The sequence below is a fragment of the Leptonychotes weddellii genome, chromosome 5 (assembly GCF_054177405.1).
Source record: "Leptonychotes weddellii isolate Sample4059 chromosome 5, ASM5417740v2, whole genome shotgun sequence".
Lineage (NCBI taxonomy): Eukaryota > Metazoa > Chordata > Mammalia > Carnivora > Phocidae > Leptonychotes > Leptonychotes weddellii.
Window position 1 is genome coordinate 56,776,034 of NC_138373.1, and position 18,940 is coordinate 56,794,973.

General features: G+C 40.4%; 1 protein-coding gene and 1 long non-coding RNA gene across 3 annotated transcripts in view; one reads left to right on the forward strand and one right to left on the reverse strand.

Moving 5' to 3' along the window:
- Positions 1 to 2,987, reverse strand: part of LOC145721670 (uncharacterized) — an 83,596-nt gene extending 80,609 nt beyond the window's left edge. Inside the window, exon 1 of the long non-coding RNA XR_014145503.1 lies at positions 2,913 to 2,987. This is a non-coding gene — a long non-coding RNA (uncharacterized LOC145721670). The remainder of the gene's footprint in view (positions 1 to 2,912) is intronic.
- Positions 1 to 18,940, forward strand: part of PRTFDC1 (phosphoribosyl transferase domain containing 1) — a 92,129-nt gene that overhangs the window by 45,123 nt on the left and 28,066 nt on the right. The window lies entirely within an intron of this gene.

Consider the following 18,940-nt stretch of genomic DNA (forward strand, 5'->3'; position numbering starts at 1 on the left):
GGGTCAGTAGTGTGGGGAAAGGACCAAGTAAGAGTGGGCTCTATAAACCATTTTTAGTCTTCTGTGGCTACTTCTGGGATAATTAGAGGTCCCTAGAGGGCCTGATGTATTCTTAGGGTTTCCAGAAGACATGGTTCTGGGAGAGGGGATCCCAGAGATGGCATAGAAGATGACCAGCGCCGTGCACCTGATGTGTTCCAAGCCCTCCCTACAGCTGACTGGCATGCCCCCTGACATGCTCTCACAATCACTGGCATACCTACCTCACAGCCTTGCAGGAGCCCTTCAGTACCACTCACTATTCATGTGGAGGAACAGTTGGTTGTGCAAATTTTTTGGGAAGAGATATCTCAGCGAAGATATATAATAGTGTGACTGGTTCCTCAAAAGTGGAGAATTGTCACATACTCATTTTTGTCAACTTCAGAAATGATAAAGAGAATCATAGACTTGCAAATGGAAAAAAATAAACCATTCAGATGAAAGAGAATCTAAGTGGTTTAAATATGCAGCCTACTGGGGTACAGAGGCAACCTCCTTTGTTTCTATCAAATGAACTTCATCAAAAGGAGGTAACCCTATCAAATTTCAGGCATTTACAGTGTAATATATCAGAATAAAGATGAAAACTTTCAGCTTACAGTTTAGAAAGGCTAGAACAAGGCCAAGAAGAAATGAAGTCATACATTTTTCTGAGTGACCCTCTTCAAAGATGGCCCTTAAAACAGAAGGCCAGACTGTTGAAGAGAGAATGTGGAGAGAATATCAACCAGGAAAACCAGGAAAACTACCCCTGGTTCTACCAAAACCAGCCATGTGACCTTTCTTAGGTTTTAGTAGTTTCCTTTGTAAAATGAAAGAGGAGAACTTCTTCTTTTTTTTTTTTTCCATAAAAACAGTAATCCCCAGTTACCATGGAGGATTACATTCTAAGCCCCCCAGTGGATGTCTAAAATCACAGAGGGTACTGAACCCTATATATACCCTATTTTTTCCTATATGGATATACCTATAGTAAAGTCTAATATAAATTTGGCAGAGTAAGAGACTAACAACAATAAAATAAAACAATTATAATATATGCCATAATGAAAATTATGGGAAAGTGGTCTCATTCAAAAAATCTTATTGTGCTATATTCACCCTTCTTCTTGTGATGATGTGAGATGATAAAATGCCTGCATGAGGAGATGAGGTGAAGTGAGTGACATAGGGTGACGTAGCCTAATGCTGGGCTTCAGATAGATCAGATGTAGGATCATCTGCTTCCAGACCATGGTTGACTGCAGGTAACTGAAACTGCAGAAAACAAAACTGCAGATAAGGGGGGACTACTGTATCATAGGGTGACTGTATTAAAATATGAGCTCCTTGAGAACTAGGATTGTGTCTATTAATTGCTTCCTAAAGTATGCATCTTTTAAAAATGTTTTATTGTGGGGCACCTGGGTGTTTTTGGTGGTGAACTCTTGGTTTTGGCTCAGGTCACGTTCTCAGGGTTGTGAGATTGATCCCCGCATCAGGCTCTGCACTCAGCAAGGAGTCTGCTTGAGATTCTCTCTTCCTCTCCCTCTGCCCCTCCCACTTGTGCTCTCTCTGTCTCTCTAAAATAAATAAATAAATCTTTCTAAAGAAATGTGTAATTGAAGTATAACTACATACGGAAAAGTGTTCAAATCGTAAGTGGTCAGCTTAATGAATTTTTCACCCAATGAATATGAATGCACTCATGTAATCATTACCAGCTAACAACAAATACAATGTTACCAACTGTTTGCTTTATTAGTTTTCTGCTTACAGGGAATGCTCAGCAAATAACAAGTTAGTTTATGAAGATGACCCAATCATCTTTTCTCACAATAGTCTCTATACCTTGTTATTCTATTCATAGTGGGGAATTTATGCTGAATAATCCACTCAGTCTTTTAGGGTCTTAGGAGAATAGCAGATATTTGTTGAAAGAATAAATGAATGAGTATGGAAGCAAACAATTATGGCAAAGCACCTAGATAACGAAGAAGAAAGAAATCTAACTGTAATCTTGTTAGACTACATCTTGCTTGCTTTCCTATTTCCTGTCACTGTGTCACTGTGTGGTGAGAGAAGAAAGGCCTTTAAGCTCTACTGCCACTCTCTTTGGTCCAAAGTGTGAAGGAAAATGTGAACGTTAACTTCCCCTGGGGCTTCTAGAAGAATCTCCCGCAGTTTGCACAGGATCAGAATTTACAGGGGCGCCTGGGTGGCTCAGTTGGTTAAGCGACTGCCTTCGGCTCAGGTCATGATCCTGGAGTCCCGCATCGGGCTCCCTGCTCGGCAGGGAGTCTGCTTCTCCCTCTGACCCTCCCCCATCTCATGTGCTCTCTCTCTCTCTCTCTCTGTCATTCTCTCTCTCAAATAAATAAATAAATAAAATCTTTAAAAAAAAAAAAAAAAGAATTTATGAAGACGAGATTCTACTCCCGGTTAGGATGGGACCTACTAAATCACAAGGTCTTGGACGTGGACCAGGTCTCATCTGTAAAAAGGCAGACCTGGATGATTGCTAAACTTCATTCCAGCTCTAAGATTCCAAGGACACCCACTTCTTTACAATGTCTGGCTGGCGCCCATAGAGCAGATGAAAATGAACCCGGACCCCACAGTAGTGAGCCATTAGCATAGGTCCATGGTTCTATGAGTTGGCTGATCAAACGAACCAGGCAGAGATGAATGCCTAACTAGAATGTGAATTGTTGCCTTGCAAAAGAGCAATTTAAAGATTAAGGGGGGGGGGGAAATCCCGGGCAGCCCATCCCTCTGCCATCAGCAATGCGGCCACTGCTGCAAGCCATCAGCTTTGTTCTTCCGCCCACTTTGCTGAAGCAAGAGTTTTCGCCACCAAAGCAACCCCAACTGTGCAGATCTCACCCTACCTAACACTCTTCTGTGGACAGATGGTACAAGGATTGCAAGGACAGTCATGGGGAAGACTCTGCGGCTTTGACCCTTGTAGACGGATACCTGTGACAAGTCACCACACCTTTACACCATCTCCGCTGCGGTGGGTGGGTATTCCTAGATGTCCAGGAAGAGAAATTCACTGTCGATGCCTAGTGATTCAGTACAAGCAGTACGACATTAAGAGCATGGGAAAATTGGAAATACTCTGTTTCAGCCTTTTAAAAAACCCATGTTAGCATGTATTAGGCTAGGCCATGGTCGTCAGTTCTCTTGCGCATGCGCGCACCCCTGCCGGTTTCCCTTACCCTTCTAATTGTTGACGTGATGTGGGCAAAGAAGCACTCAGTTGCTTTCTCACACAGTCGCAGGTTCCTTTTTTCTTACTGACTGATGTTACCCTGCTCGGCCATTCAGGAAACGAGAGTCTGATAACTGAAGGATTTTAATTGTGGCCTTAGGATCAACTACACAAAAATAAAGAAACCGAGATACAATTGTCTACTAAATTATGTTATGGTGTCTGAGGCATATGATTCAGAAGCAGGTTCCAAGCCTAGACACATGTCTGATGCTAAAATATGATTTCCGGGTTATAACTACTTTGTAATCTGATAGTTTGAGGTTCGACTTTCAGACCAAAGATTTCAAATTCTAATTTCAAACACTGATCAGTGACAGGGGACCCTGAAAGAGTCTCCTTTCTTAAGGCCAGACACAGGAAGCAGGGTTTTTCCTTTTTAAATACAGTCTTCCTGCATAGATCTTATTTATATAAAATGTCTATCTGGAGTCTTTGTAAACAGTATTCACCCAAGTTATTTGTTTTTTAATTCTGGAAATAAACATGCACAAAACTTAGCAACTATAATCCAAACTCACTGGGTTTGCAAGTAATGTTATCTAGATACACTGATTGGGAGAAACAATTGATTTTTTTAAAATCCAATGAATGGATTTGATGAGAATATTTAAAAGACTAAGGAGCTGTGTATACCAAAGAGCATATTTTTTTTTCACCCAATTTCTCTTTCACAAATTGGTTAGCACATTCTTCTCTACCCCCACTCAAGATTCTGGAAGGGTCTGAGGTATTGTCCTTCTGTTAATTGGCCAGAATAACAGGGCAACTTCTCTAGAGCTGCAGAAGTTGATGGGAAAAATTCGGTTGCAAAAATACCAAGTTACATAAGGTTATGTAAAAAGTCAGCTACAGAGCCAAGGCCTCAGAGTTTCTGGCTTTTTGGTTTCTGCTCCTCTTTGAGCCTTGGCGTGACATGGTGTGTGAACTACCAGCGTTTGAAGGGTCTTTGGACCAATACCCCTGCCGTGTTGTTTCTCACATCTCCTCAATACTGGCCTAGGTGTTCACAGGAATTTATATTTGGAAAGAAACTCTAAAGAGGCAAATATTGAAGTTCTCTCAGTTTAACAATATGAGAAATGATATAAAATAAATGGTGTGGTTTTCATAAGGGAGAACTAGGTTGCATTGGTCAATTAGGTGTGCTGTGGAATTCTGCCTAGTGATGGACAAAAAGCAACAACTAAATTTCTTTTGATTGATTTTCAAACCTTCACCAGCTAGCAGTCTCTACACATTTACTACTCTGTCCATTTAAAAAAAAAAAAAATCTGTGAGTTCATTTCCAATCCATCTTTTGCTCACTTCTTAAATCCCCCAATTCTGGTAGATGAGAGTCCACAGATATCTACAACTATATACCAAAGAAAAAAATCTATAAAAGCAGCATTGCTGTTTCATTCAGAATACTTCCCACAATATTGTTGGCTCTTTTCAAACAGAATTAGAGAATTTCACTGCTGTGGGAACATGTTTAAAATAACCATCATGTGTCATAGTCATCTGTCTCTATTGTCTTGAGATATTAGATTTTTAAAGGCTCATACTTATTTCTCTTTCTCTCTCTCTCTTTCAAGTATATGGTTCAAATATGGTATCTCTATGATAGCATAATAGAGTTCATTTCTGGTTAGTTAGAAATCAGTGTGTTTTAGGAATGCTTTACTGGATTTCTATGTAATAAATGGCTGTTTCCCATGACCATTTCTTACCTGCTAAGTTTTGTGGAGGATATGAAGTCTTTTGTCAGTGATGGCAGCTCATCTGTCCGATCCCACTCATTCAACGTGGCTGGGGATAGTTCTGCACAGCTCCAACAGTGCAACCCCTACCCAATGCCCTTTATCCCAGAGCACTTCCCAACCACACGGTCACAAAGGAATCCCTTTTCTTGAAATAAAATAAGACAAAGGTACTCTTTAATGTCACAAAAAGACTAGGACCAACTACTGTGGAAAGCACTGACAAATCATATTATCAACTGAAGTTGTGGGAGACAAATTAGAGTGCTTTCCCCAGCCCCCAGCAATTGCTCCAATGGCCCTGACTGTGCTATTCCATTCACCCCGCTACTCTCATGGAGGGTCCAAATTGCCCTCTTGATCACAGCTATTGACCTAAGGGTAGATATCTGACACAAACCAGGCTAATCACTGCAGCTCAGGTATCCTTGGCCATAATGATTGGTCCAAGGGGCAGACATGTGATCTGAGCCAGACGAGTTAAGTCTTCTATGGAATTTTTCACACTCAAGTTTAGGAAAAATCCTTTTCTCTTGGATGATGACGTTGTTAGGATGTGAAGCTAGAGATGGAGTGGAAGAAGAGACAGGAGAAAAGGAGAGTCCTGAGTCCCTGGTTCTAGTCTCACCATTCCTCAAACTGCCCTGTGTCCAGCCTTCATGAACTTGATGGTCCAGCTCTTCCTTTCAATTAATCACCTTTCTGTTTAAATTAGTTCAAATGGGGTACCTGTCACTTGCACTTGAGAAAATCCTGAGTAGGACACATATCAAAAAGAGTACTTTATAATATCACTTTTCGTGGTAGGGAAGGATTCCACCATCTGCATATATTCACAGATTTTTCAAATAATCCTCTATTATTGGACATTTAGATACTTAAAGTCTTCCTGCATCATAAATAATGCTGTGATAAACCTCCTTATTCATGGGCGCCTGGGTGGCTCAGTCGTTAAGCATCTGCCTTCGGCTCAGGTCATGATCCCAGAGTCCTGGGATCAAGTCCCACATCAGGCTCCCTGCTCAGCGGGAAGCCTGCTTCTCCCTATCCCACTCCCCCTGCTTGTGTTCCTGCTCTCACTGTCTCTGTCAAATAAATAAATAAAATCTTTAAAAAAAAAAACAAACCTCCTTATTCATAAAATGTTGAACATATCTCTGTTTCATTAGGCTTGCTCCTAAAACTGGGTATAATTTGAAAGTTTTTGATATGTTGTCACCAGATCTTCCTAAAAGCTTTTTTTTTTTAAGTTCAAGTATAGTTAGCATACAGTGTTATATTAGTTTCAGATGTACAATATAGTGATTCAACAATTCTATATATTACTCGGTGCTCATCACCGTAAAAGTACTCTTAATCCCCTTCAACTATCTCGCCCATCCCCCCCCCAGCCACCTCCCCTCTGGCAACCATCAGTTTGTTCTCTATACATTTCTCTGGAAGCTTTTGATACATTAGCACCAGATTTCCCTGACAAACATTTGTATTTAATGTGCATTTCCAACAGCAGTCTATGCAAGTGTCTGTTTTTTTCACGCTGTCACCACCTTGGGATATGATCGTTCTGTTTCTTTAATATGTTTCTCAATTTTCTAAGCAAAAAGTGCTAACTCATTGTTTTTTCACTTTGCACTTCTTGGGAAAAGCAGATCATTCTTATAAAGAAGCCCTGGGTTTCCATCACATTTTAGAGCATCATGCTGGTGGCGCTCTTATCACTGCACTGAGCCTCGGTTGCTGCCTGACTCACTCTATCAAAATGTTAACAGAGTTTCCTGCCATCGGAGGGTTTTGTCAAAATATCACGTTGCCTAATTTTGATCCAAAATACCAACAACCCTCTTCGTGCTGAGAGGAGGAGAAGAGAAGTCATCAAGTAAACATCCTAAGAGATGATAGCAGGTGGCAGGAGCACTCTTGCTTTATTTTGTTGGGTTTTGTTCCATTTAGACTTAGTGATTGAGGGGGATGGGAAAGCCCTTTTACTGGCAGAGAAACTGACCCTAAGGAGGAGACTTTCTTTTGACTCATATTGCTCTCAATTTTTTTTTAGTGCGCTCACAATAGTTTGTTCTTTTGCTATGGAGCTGGAATGACCTTGGATTTCACAGAGGCACTTTTCAGAACTCTTCCACGTCATCCTTTTCCAAAGCATTTGCAGTGTTTGACCGCCCAGTGCTCTCACAACGGATTGAATGACACACTTTCTCTTTCCTTTGCAGTGATTCCAAATAGGGTGCATTTGCACTCCCTTCCATTAGCAGCAGGCTAAAACTAGCATTACATTGTCAGAAGTTGAACTTGGTGAACTCTGGGATTCTCAAGAAGAGTCTCCAAGTGAAGACAGGGCATGTTTCACAATTAAAAACTTTGGGAAGCATCCTTTAGAGCACACACTGTTGACTTCTGTGCTGCTATTGTCCAGGACCAAAAGCTCCTTTTGTGCATATGTGGCATGAGTGTGATGTGGCCAAAGAGTTAGCCAATGCTTGAGATTTTCACCATGTCTGTGCAGTATAAGAAAGAAAGGAGGGAGATTTTTTCATTTTATTTTTTGATTAAGTATGTGTTGACCTAGCTTTCAGTGGTTGGAGAATTATCATGTGAAAAACATTTTTAATATAGTTAGGTCTGTCCTAATATATCAAAAGATTTCATTAAGGCATATTGATTTCCATTTTTAATTAGTCTATATTTTTGTATACATGAAAAAATATATGCATATATGTATATATTTTTATACATATCTATGAAAAGCACAGACTGATCTAAAAGTGAAAATCAATATGCCTTGATGCAATCTTATTTTAACCTATTACATCAATAATAATGATATTTAAATATCTATATGGTAGGTGTGCAGCCCCAACTCTATCCCTCCTAAGTTTTAAGGTTTTTTCTTTCCCTTGTTGCCCAGTGCTGTACCTTTTCCCTAAGCTCACATCAGCACCACCAACCCCCATGTACAGAAAAAGACTTTATTTATTTGAATAAGAAAATTTAGAGATTTCCAGAAGAAAGAAAAAAACCTGTATGGAGATAGAAACAGAATGGCTTATAGGCTATAGGTTTTTAAATTTAACCTTGGTGAAAGTCACAACTTCCCTGGATCTCAGTTTTCACATTTATAACAGGAAAGGGATCGACTATTCTCTACAGTGGTATTCAGTTTTACAATTAGAAGATATAACACAGGCAGACCTGTCTGGGGAGCCAGGTCCCAAGTTTCTCTTTTATAAAGCACTAGGAATTTCCCCTTCTCTTTCTGGATTTTAACCTGATTCCCCTCTAGCTCATCACCCTCTAATGGGACCAGATGGTAGTGTTAATAACTACCATTTCCTGATGCCTGTTTTGAGCCAGAATGCATCTGAGGTTCAGAAGGGTGGATTAAGTTGCTCTGTGAGCACATGGTCCAGGAATGGTAGAACCTGGACTTGAACCCACATTGTCAAGCTCCAAAGCCATGATCTTTACCACCATGCTGCGTTGTCTCCCAGTAGGCTGGTGATTTTCAAGTGATAGCTTCCATAAAACCTCAAAAGTGGAGCTGCTCTGGGTTAAGTAGAGTGGGAATGTGGGTGTTGGCCTCTCTGCCTCATCTACAAGCCTAGGTTGGCCCCACTGTGCTTTCACAGAACTCTGAACTGCATGACATGGGAAAGAAACCATGACACTCCCATGACTACTCATGGCCGTGATAGGGCAACACCCACCTTGACTCCTCTCCGGAGTTTCTGGGTGAAGATCAAGCAGTCAGTGTCCACAGAGGCAGAGGCCCAAGAGCATGACTCACAGTGTAAGCAGCGATTCCAAAGCCAAAGAGCCAGCAGAGCAGCCCTATTTTAATATTTCCTTTGGGGGCCACAAAAACATTGTCAGGAGACAAGCAGTTTCTGCACTAGAGTCAAGACACCATCACATTTTTAACAGACATGATAGTAGGAACCTTCGGGCTCTCATTTTTGAGCACCACTGTCATTAGCATTGCCATCATTTTCCTGAAGTTCAACATAATGGTCAAGTGTGAGGACTTTGCTATGAGCAGGACTGGGTTTCCATTCTGACCCCGCCAACTATTGAGTGGGTTTGGACTAGCTATTTAATTATGATTCCATTTTCTCATCTAGAAAATGAGATAAAGTAAGCAAAACCCAGCACAATATCTATCATAATAAAGGTTAGCTATTAATACTGTAAGTTAATGAAACATATTCTTCTAGTTATAAAAAAACGAGAAGAATCAGTATTTCCAAAAACTTTATTAATATATATGGTAATCTAATTATTAAAAGATGGACTCCTCTCATTAAAAACCTTTTTTTTAGGGGCTCCTGGGTGACTCAGTTGCTTAAGCATCTGACTCTTGGTTTTGGCTCAGGTCATGATCTAATGGGTCACGAGATGATGGAGCCCCGCGTGGGAGTCTGCTTGAAGATTCTCTCCCTCTGCCCCTCCCCTCCCTCAAATAAATAAATAAACCTTTAAAAACTTTTGGTTTTTGTTGTGTTTTTTTTTTTCATTTTTGGTTTCGACACTCTCCTTCTGAATTGCATCTGAATTTTTTTGTTTTTATGATTGCCACAATAAGTGGCACATATGGTTATCATAAGCACACATGGTTACAAATTTTTTGTCCTTGGGATGAGAACTTTTAAGATCTACTCTCTTAACCTGATGTAATGTGCAACACAGTGACTATAGTTAATAATAATACCATATTTATATTTGAAAGTTGTGGTTGAATTTTGTGTGAGGTTTCTTTCTCAAATATACATATATTATGCCACACGGGATGTGCTATTTCCATGTTCTTGGGAGTCAGATGTGCCATTACAAAAACAGATGCTGTAATGATCAGAGTTTAGGTGGATTTCATTGTCTATTGATAGCTAAATCCCAGGGTTGGGTTTTTTTTTTTTTTAAGATTTTATTTATTTGAGAGAGAGCAAGAGAGGGGTAGGGGCAGAGGGAGAAGCAGACTCTCTGCTTAGCAGAGAGCCTGACGCGGGGGCTCGATCCCAGGACCCTACGATCATGACCTAAGCCGAAGGCAGACGCTTAACCGACTGAGCCACCCAGGTACCAATAAATCCCAGGGTTTTAAGAGAATTCGGAAACTCCTTTTCCCATTCCTCTCAGCCAAATGAAAACTGGAGTTAGAGAAGTCAAACTTTTGTGTGGCAGGTTTGAGAATCATTAATGCATGCTTAATATGTAGCCATGTCTTCCAGTGGTAGCAAAATTTGCTTTTAGGTCTTTAGTGCTCCAGAAATAACTAATGCTTTAATAAAACCTGAAATGTCAGTATTCTAGTGAAGAATTTGCTTTCAATGCCACTTGCCTCCTGAAATACCTCAGTCTTTTTCCACTTGTGGACCGGTATATTTATAGTACCCACAATATGTCATTCCATTTCAATTGTTGAATTAGGGGTGCTTGAAGGGCATATGAGCACAGAACCAATGCTCCACACTAATTGGCCCCAGCAGCAGAAAAATGGGAAGAGAAGAGGATTTATTTTGACTGCAGGGGTAAAAATAATAGCGCATAGCCAATCTGAGCAGATGAGAGTCAGGGGTGAATGTGCAGAAGAGACAGATGGTGGTGAGTAAAGAGAAGGAGGTTAGAAGTTTTACATAAAAAATGACTTAATCAGAACACCAGTGACTTGAAGCAGATTTAAAAGGCACATTTGAAGGAAGTTTGACTTGGTCTCTATGGTGGCAATGGGATTGAGAAGACTTGGAGCAAATTCCTAGAACTTTTGGCTACAGTAGAGTATAAATTATTTAATATTCATTAAATATGTGTATTGACTTTTTTTTAAACTGAGCCCTTTTTTTTTTTAACATTTTTGAATAGTTAAACCTGATGTGAAAGTCAATCTTTGAAAATGGCCAATCAGTAAGCATCGTTATAGGCACACGTGGGCACAGCATGCGTAGCCCAGAGTTCTTTCCTGGGCATTCATTCATTCAGTTACCAGTGTTCCAACCTCAGCACCCTCCCCTGAGCCCACCTACTTGGCACCTGTTGATGGACAGATGGGTAGTTTCCAGTTTGTGGCTATTACAGATACAGCTGCTATGAATATTTGTAACAGGTCTTTGTATGGACATAGGCTTTCTTTTCTCTTGGGTAAATAAATACCTAGTGGTGAATGGCTAGACTTTATAGTAGGCACATGTTTAATTTTCTTAAAAAACTACTCAACTGTTTTCCAAAGTGGCTGTACCATATTACATCTCCTCCAGGAAAGTAAGAGAGTTCCAGTTTCCCTACATCCTCACCAATACTTGGTATGGTTTTTAATTTTTGCCATTCAAAGGAATCAAGGTGTCTCATGGTGTTTTAATTTGTATTTCCTTAATGAATAGTGATGGAGAAACTGTATGTTTCTCCTTTTTTTTTTTACTTTTAACCTATTTGTTTTTTAATATGCAGAACTGGTGTCTTGAAGGCAGCATATAGCCAATGTGATCCTGTTTGCCTTTTACCTGTGATGTGGAGACCATATATATTCAATGTGATTATCAGTATGGTTCAATTCTGTCATCCTGTGATTTGTTTTCTATTTGTCCATGTGTTCTCTCCCATCATTTCCTATTTTCTGCATTCTTTTCAATTCATTATTTGTGTGTGTGTGATTCCAATATATCTCCTCTGTTATGTGCTATTTCCACGTTCCTGGGAGTCAGATGTGCCATTACAAAAACAGATGCTATAATGATCAGAATTTAGGTGGATTTTATTATCTATTGATAGCTAAATCCCAGGGTTGTTTTTCTTTTTTTTTAAGATTTTATTTATTTATTTGAGAGAGAACAAGAGAGGGGTAGGGACAGAGGGAGAAGCAGACTCTCTGCTTAGCAGAGAGCCCGATGCGGGGGTTCGATCCCAGGACTCTGGGATCATGACTTGATCCGAAGGCAGATGCTTAACCGACTGAGCCACCCGGGTACCAAAACTAGACAAAACTCTTGTTTGTTTGTTTTTTTTTTTAATTTAGTGGTTTTTCCAGCATTTATAGAAACATTTTTAACTTACCACAGTCTACCTTGATGTTGTAATATACCCTTTCACCTATAGTATAAGAACCTCATAATAGTACATTTCCATTTTTACCCTTCTGGACTTTATACTATTGTTGTCATGCATTTTACTAATACATACGGTATAAATACCACAATATATTACTATTTTTTGTTATTTTTGTTTAAAGATAATTATCTTTTAAAGGGATGTAAATAATAAGAAACTAAGTCTCTATGTACACTCATGTAATTATAGTTACTTTTTCTGATGCAGTTCATTCCTATGCACGACCATATTTGAACAAATAAGATGGATTCCAAGGATTCTAAGTAATTTATGTATATGCTCCTTTCCCAAGGAGAAGGAGATTAATTCCCCATCCCTGAGTGTAGGCTGGGCTTTGTGACTTAGCAGAATATGGAAAGCAGAGGAAAAATGAGTCACTGTACAGTGGAGAAACCTGGCAAACACTACCCTGACCAGGTGGTCAAGGTTAATATCATGAGTGCCAAGTCATGTTGATAGCATGTACCCTTGGTGTGATGTAATGAAAATGGCACTTCACCTCTGTGATCATCTTGTCAAGAACCCATAGCCCAGTCTAACTATGAGAAAAATATCACACAAACCTCATTTGGGGAACATTCTACAAAACACCTAACTGGCACTCCTCACAACTGTCAAGGTCATCAAGAAATGAAAGTCTGAGAAATAGTTACAGACCAGAATAGGCTAGAGACATGATGACTATATATAATGTGGTATCCTGGATGGGATCCTGGGATAGATAAAGGACATAACTAATATCCAAATAAACTTCAGAGTTTAGTTAATGTAATGTAGTAATACTGGTTCCTTAGTTGTGACAGGTCGACCACTGCCATCAAATATGTTAACAATAGAAGAAACTCGGTAGAGGGTATGCAAGAAATCTTTCTACTAACTTTGCCACTTTTCTGTAAATCTGCAATTATTCCAAAATTGACACTTTACTTTTTAAAAAGATTTCAATACCAATATTTCAATTCCAAATGTAAAAAATCTTTTCTGTTTATTTATGTAGTTACAACACCTGGTCACATTCATTCCTTTGTCCGAATCCCTATTTCCTTTTCAGATCATCTTTCTCCTTCTTGCAGTTTTTCCTCTAACTTTTTCTGTAGTGTAGTTCTGCTGATGCTGAATTATTTCAGCTTTTGTATGTCTGACACTGTCTTTATGTCACCCCCTTTTTTGGAGAAAGAGAGAGAGAACACATGGCAGGGAGGGGCAGAGGGAGAGGGAGAGAGAGAATCTTAAGCAGGCTCCATGCCCAGTGCAGAGCCCTTTGAGGGACTCAGTCTCCTGACCCTGAGGTCATGGCCTGAGCTGAAATCAAGAGTCAGACGCTTAACTGACTGAGCTCCCCAGGTGCCCCTCATCCCTGGTTTTTGAATGATAATTTTGCTGGGTATAGAAGTTTAAGTTGGCAGCCCTTTTTCAGTACTTTAAATGTGTTGCACCATTATCTTCTCACTTGAATTGTTTCTAACCAGAGCTACATTGTTGTTATTATTTTCATACTTTGGTGTCATTTTCTTCATGTTACTTGTACTTGGCTTTCGTTAAGCTTCTTGGATCTGTGGATGTATACATTTCATTAAACCTGGAAATTTTCAGACATTATTTCTTCTAATAATTTTCTTCCCCACTCTTCATTTTCAGGAACTCTACCGACATGTCTGTTAGGCCATATTTTAAAGTTGCTCCACAGCTCACTGCTGATCTTTTTACTTAAAAATTGTCTTCTGCCTCTGTGTTCCATTTTAGTTACTCTCTATTGCTGTCATTGAGCTACTAATCATTTCTCCTGCAGTATCTCATCTGCCATTTTTCTTTGTCACTTGTATGACTTCTCTATTGCTTCATGACAAATCACCACAAATTTAGCAGACTAAAACAACATACATTTGTGATCTCACATTGTCATGGGTCAGGAGTCTGGTGCCAGGATGCTGGCTCCTCTGCTCAGGGTCTCCCAAGGTTGTCAACTGGATGCATCCTTATAAAGCCAGCTCAGGAAATATACCTTTGCAAGCTCCTCTAGGTTTTTGGCAGAATTCATTTCCTCCAGGTTGTGGGCAGAGGTCCCCACTTTCTTTCTGGCTATCAGCTGAGGGCAGTTCTTACCTCCTGGAGGCTGCCCCCCATTCCCTGCCACTTGGCTCTCTCCACAGCATAGCAGTTCACAATACGTGTGTCTGCTTCCCAAAGCCAGCAGGCTTCCTGTTTCTTTGATGGACTCCCCTGAGTTCTCAGGCCTACCTGGGTCATCTCCCTTTTGGTTGGCTAAAATGAACAGATTTGGGATTTTAATTACATCTGAAAAATTCCTTTTGCTATATACAGTAACCTAAGAGTGGGAGTGATATTCCATCATATTCACGGTCCCTTTCACACTTAAGGATGTGTATGCCAGAGGACAGGAGTCCTGGGACCATCTTAGAATTCTGCCCCCCACACCTGTGCATTTTTCATCTCAGACATTTTACTTCTCATCTTTAGAAGCTCCATTTGTGTATTTTAAAAATTTTATATCTTCCATGTCTCTACTTAACTATTGAGCATATAGAATACAACTCTAAGAACTGTTTTAATCTCCTTCTCTTCTAACATCTGTGTCAGTTCTTGATCAGTTTTGACTGATTCTTATTTTCTTCAATTTCCTGACTCTTTCTGTGCCTGAGAATCTTTAATTAGATGTCAAACATTGTGAATTGTACCTTACTGTGTGATGGATTTTTTAAATAAATAAAATAATTTAAATAAATAAAAAACACATGAAACTTGCCATCTTAATCATTTTTAAGTGGACGGTTCAGGAGGGTTAAGTATTCCACATTGTTGTGCAAGAAACCTCTAGGACTTTTTATCCTGCAAAACTGAAACTCTATGAAACTGAACAACTCTCCTATTTCCCCCTCTCCCCAGTCCCTGGAAACTGCCATTCTACTTTCTGTTTCTATGACTGGAACTACTTTAGACACCTCAAATTAGTGGAAGCATACCAGTGTTTGTCTTTTTGTGACAACCGTATTTCACTTAGCATAATGTCCTCGAGGTTCATCCATGTTGTAGCATGTGACAAAGTTTCCTTCTTTTTAAGGCTGAATAATATTTCATTATATGCATGTACCACATTCTGTTTATCTATCCATCTGTCAAACATTTGGGTTATTTCTACCCCTTGGCTGTTGTGAATAATGCTGCATTGAACTTCAGTGTGCAAATATCTCTTCAACATTCTGCTTTCAGTTCCTTTGGATATATACCCAGAAGTAGAATTGCTGGATCACATCAGAATTATGTGATTCTATTTTTAATTTTTTGAGGAACCACCACACTGTTTTCTAAGGAGGGAGCACCGTTTTACATTTGCACTAACCATGTACAAGGGTTCCTGTTTCTCTACATCCTCATCAACACTTGTTATTGTCTGGTTTTTTGATAGTAGGCATCCTAATGGGTGTGAGGTAATATCTCATTGTAGTTTTGATTTGCATTTCTCTTATGATTAGTGATGATGAGCATCTTTTTGTTTGCTTGTGGATGGGTAATTTTTTTTTATTCCCTTATATATTCTTGAGCCTTGTTTTGAGATGCAGTTGTTACTTGGAAGCAGTTGGATCATTTCAGATCTTGCTTTTTCGATTTGTTAGGTGGGTCCAGAGCAAACCTCACGCTAGGGCTAGTGATTCTTCACCACGGAGGCAAGACCCTCCAGAGTACCCTACCCAACTCCCCGTCGGTCATGGGATTAACCCTTCTGCTGGGGTAGGCACTCTTCTTGGCTCTGCTTATGTTGGGCACTGTTCTCTCTAATCCGTTTAGATGGTTCTTTCCTTGGCACAGGCAGTTTCTTCAACTGCATCTGCAGATCTGCTGCATGCTCTGCTGGTTCTCTTTCTGCAGCCCTTCTCTCCAATATCCTATCCTGAGAACTAGCTGTCGGGTTCTCCCAGGACACTCAGCTCCATCCCCACCACTCCATCTCCCAGTCTCCACCAGGGTTCTCCTTCCTTATGCTGTGGCCTGAAAACTCTACCAAGACAGTTAGCCAGCCAGTCATAGGGCCAACTTTGTTTGTTCCTGTCTTAGGGATCACTCTTCTTTGTTGCCTGACATCCAGTATCTTGACACTGTTGTTGCTTATGTTTTGCTTTTTTTAAAATCTGGTCTTTGTTATTCCATCTTGGCAAGAAGCAGAAGTCACAGGGACTTATCAAAATATAATGAAATTTTAAAACTACAACAACAAGAAAATCATCCCCTTAAAATTTTTAAAGTAAAAACCGAGGTACCGTAATAGGAAATAGTCTCATGAACTCCATGATGTTAAGGACATCGTGAACTTTACAGCAAATGAATTTGATGTGATCAGGGGAAGATTATATAAACGCCTAATAAATATTTGAAGTCTCTGAAACGCCAATGTCATTTTCTATGCAGCTTTCACCTTTGGCATTACCCGTCGGTAACTACAAAAGTAGATCCAGGTATGGGTATGCCAAAGTATGCTGAATTGGGGTTACACTTTTCCCACCTGCCCGATCGAGAATTTACTCTTCAGTTATTTCTGAGAGTTCCCAAGAGGGTCCTCACGTGTGTCTTTAAGTCAGTCCATCAGCTGGCGTTACTCCAGGGCATCTGACACCTCCTCCGCCAGCCCCCGCTGCAGGTCCTGCTTTTCATGTTTCTGCCTGAGAAGCGCCTTCTGAGGTCATTAGCGAGGCCATTGCTAACAGTGCCTATTGTGAGTGCCGTGTCCGTGCCGGGGGAGCTCCGGAAACTGCCAGTGCTGCAGGTACCGGGGGGCAGGGCCAGGTTGCCCACAGAGGCAGGCACCCCAAACAGTTGTGAATGAGCCCAGCTGCAGATCTTTGACCCCTCCCAGAATCTTAGTCTCTAATGGAAGCAGTTCAGTCCTCCAACATCAGGGCTCAAATGCGGTTAAAGGAACCAGGCGGAGAACAGTGGTCGTATTAGCCTCCAGCCTCCTCTTCTCTCTTCCCTGCCACCTCTGACTCAAACAACTTCTCCTGCTGCCCCTACAAAGCAAAGGCCCTCGTGTCATCAACCAGTGACAACAGATACTTGATGGGGGTAAAGAGAGAAGAGTAGGTATTTATGCATGAGCAATCAGATGGCCCAAGTGCCCTGTTCCTTAGCTGCTGGCCCTGTTAGGTCGCCTCATGTGGACATTCTGATTTTGGGGGCACTGAGCTTGTCAGGTCTACACCCTTAGTTGGATGCGTCATTAAGAAGTTATTCTTTGATCATCTGGCAGGAACTGAGAGCAAAGCCACCTTCCCTGGGTGATCTGGCATTGCTCATTGGCAAGTACAGAATAAGGTGCTCTCCCGTACCTTCGTCTGTATGGAACCCCACCTTTCCCATGTTAAAGAAGGCATGCCCGCTCTAAGTCAGACACAGCTGTGGTCCACTTCCTTCTCCCACTCCCCTGCCAGGCTTCCGCCAACAAATTGGTATGGCAGAGTCTCATTTCCTTTGCTGTCCTGGACCTTCCTTTCCACTGTGATTATAAAAACATTTATTAGAGAATAATTTATTCCTCAGGCACATTAATGGAGTCCAGATTCTGTTTGTATAATATGGACAGACAGATGTGCAGTGTATTGTGCTACTTTTAGATGAGCAACGCTGTTTACACAGAATTTTCCCGAGACCACCCAGCTCAGTTCACATGTAGTCTCCAGCTACTTCCAAGCCCTGGCCTCCAGAGGCAAAGAAAAAATTTAATAACTCAGCGCCCCACCCAGTTTTGAAGACATGACTTAATACCGAAGGAATTTGCAAGCCTGCACTGCCAATCAACATGCCTACATCACATAAACCATCTTTTCTTATTCTGAATAATAAAAGGTGGCTCTAGAAGCATTCTGCTCTCGGACTTTCTCACGTGATACTCGTGTCTCATCAAATACCTGGAGAAGTTGGAGCAAAACCGTAAACCTAAAATATAGTAATAGTAGGTGAAATGCTTGATATTTGATATTCTACTTTCTTTGTAGTCCGTATAAATTGCCTTTTCCCTCCAGCTTTGTCTTAGGCCGAGGATATTGTTAATGCAATTTTGCACATAAAACGTTTGTTCCATTTTTTTCGTAGCGTTTGCATGCATCGGCAATCTGCTTGCTCTTGACATGAGTTCTGAGAAGCAAGTAAGGCAGGCAGTATTATCCCCATTTTTCAGATGAAGTAAATGAGAAATTGAGCGAGTTTGCCAAGGTGTCCTGGTGAATAATGGGTTAAGGCAATCATTGTGTGGTCATAATCATTTCTTCTTGTACAGTCCTGTTACGTGGAAACCATTACCTAATTTTAAATTTGGTTGTTTGAATAGTGGTATGTCTATGTAACTCAGTTACATATGTACACTGCATGTACATTAAATGTATTATGTACATTACTTTATACTCTACCACGATTTAAGGACACATTTATTCCTTTTATCTGTAAGCCCTAATTGAACTTGAGTCAATGATTTGCATAGAAAATGTGAACCAGGAAATAATACTCCAGGTTTCTTTTGTAAATACTGATAAATTTTAGTTATATGTAGAGCTTGATAGAGTGGAAAAATCACACGAATAAAAGTTACTTTGGGGTAGGCCTGGCTTTGTCATTAATTCACTCCCACACCCTCCCCTTTCCCTTTTATGGATAACAGAAAAGGAAAATTCAATTCATTAAATAAGTATTTGCCTACTGTGGGCAAAGCACTCTACATATGACATTTAACTTAAATCTCACATCAATCCAAACAAGTAGGTGTTATTGTCCCCACCTTACAGAAAAG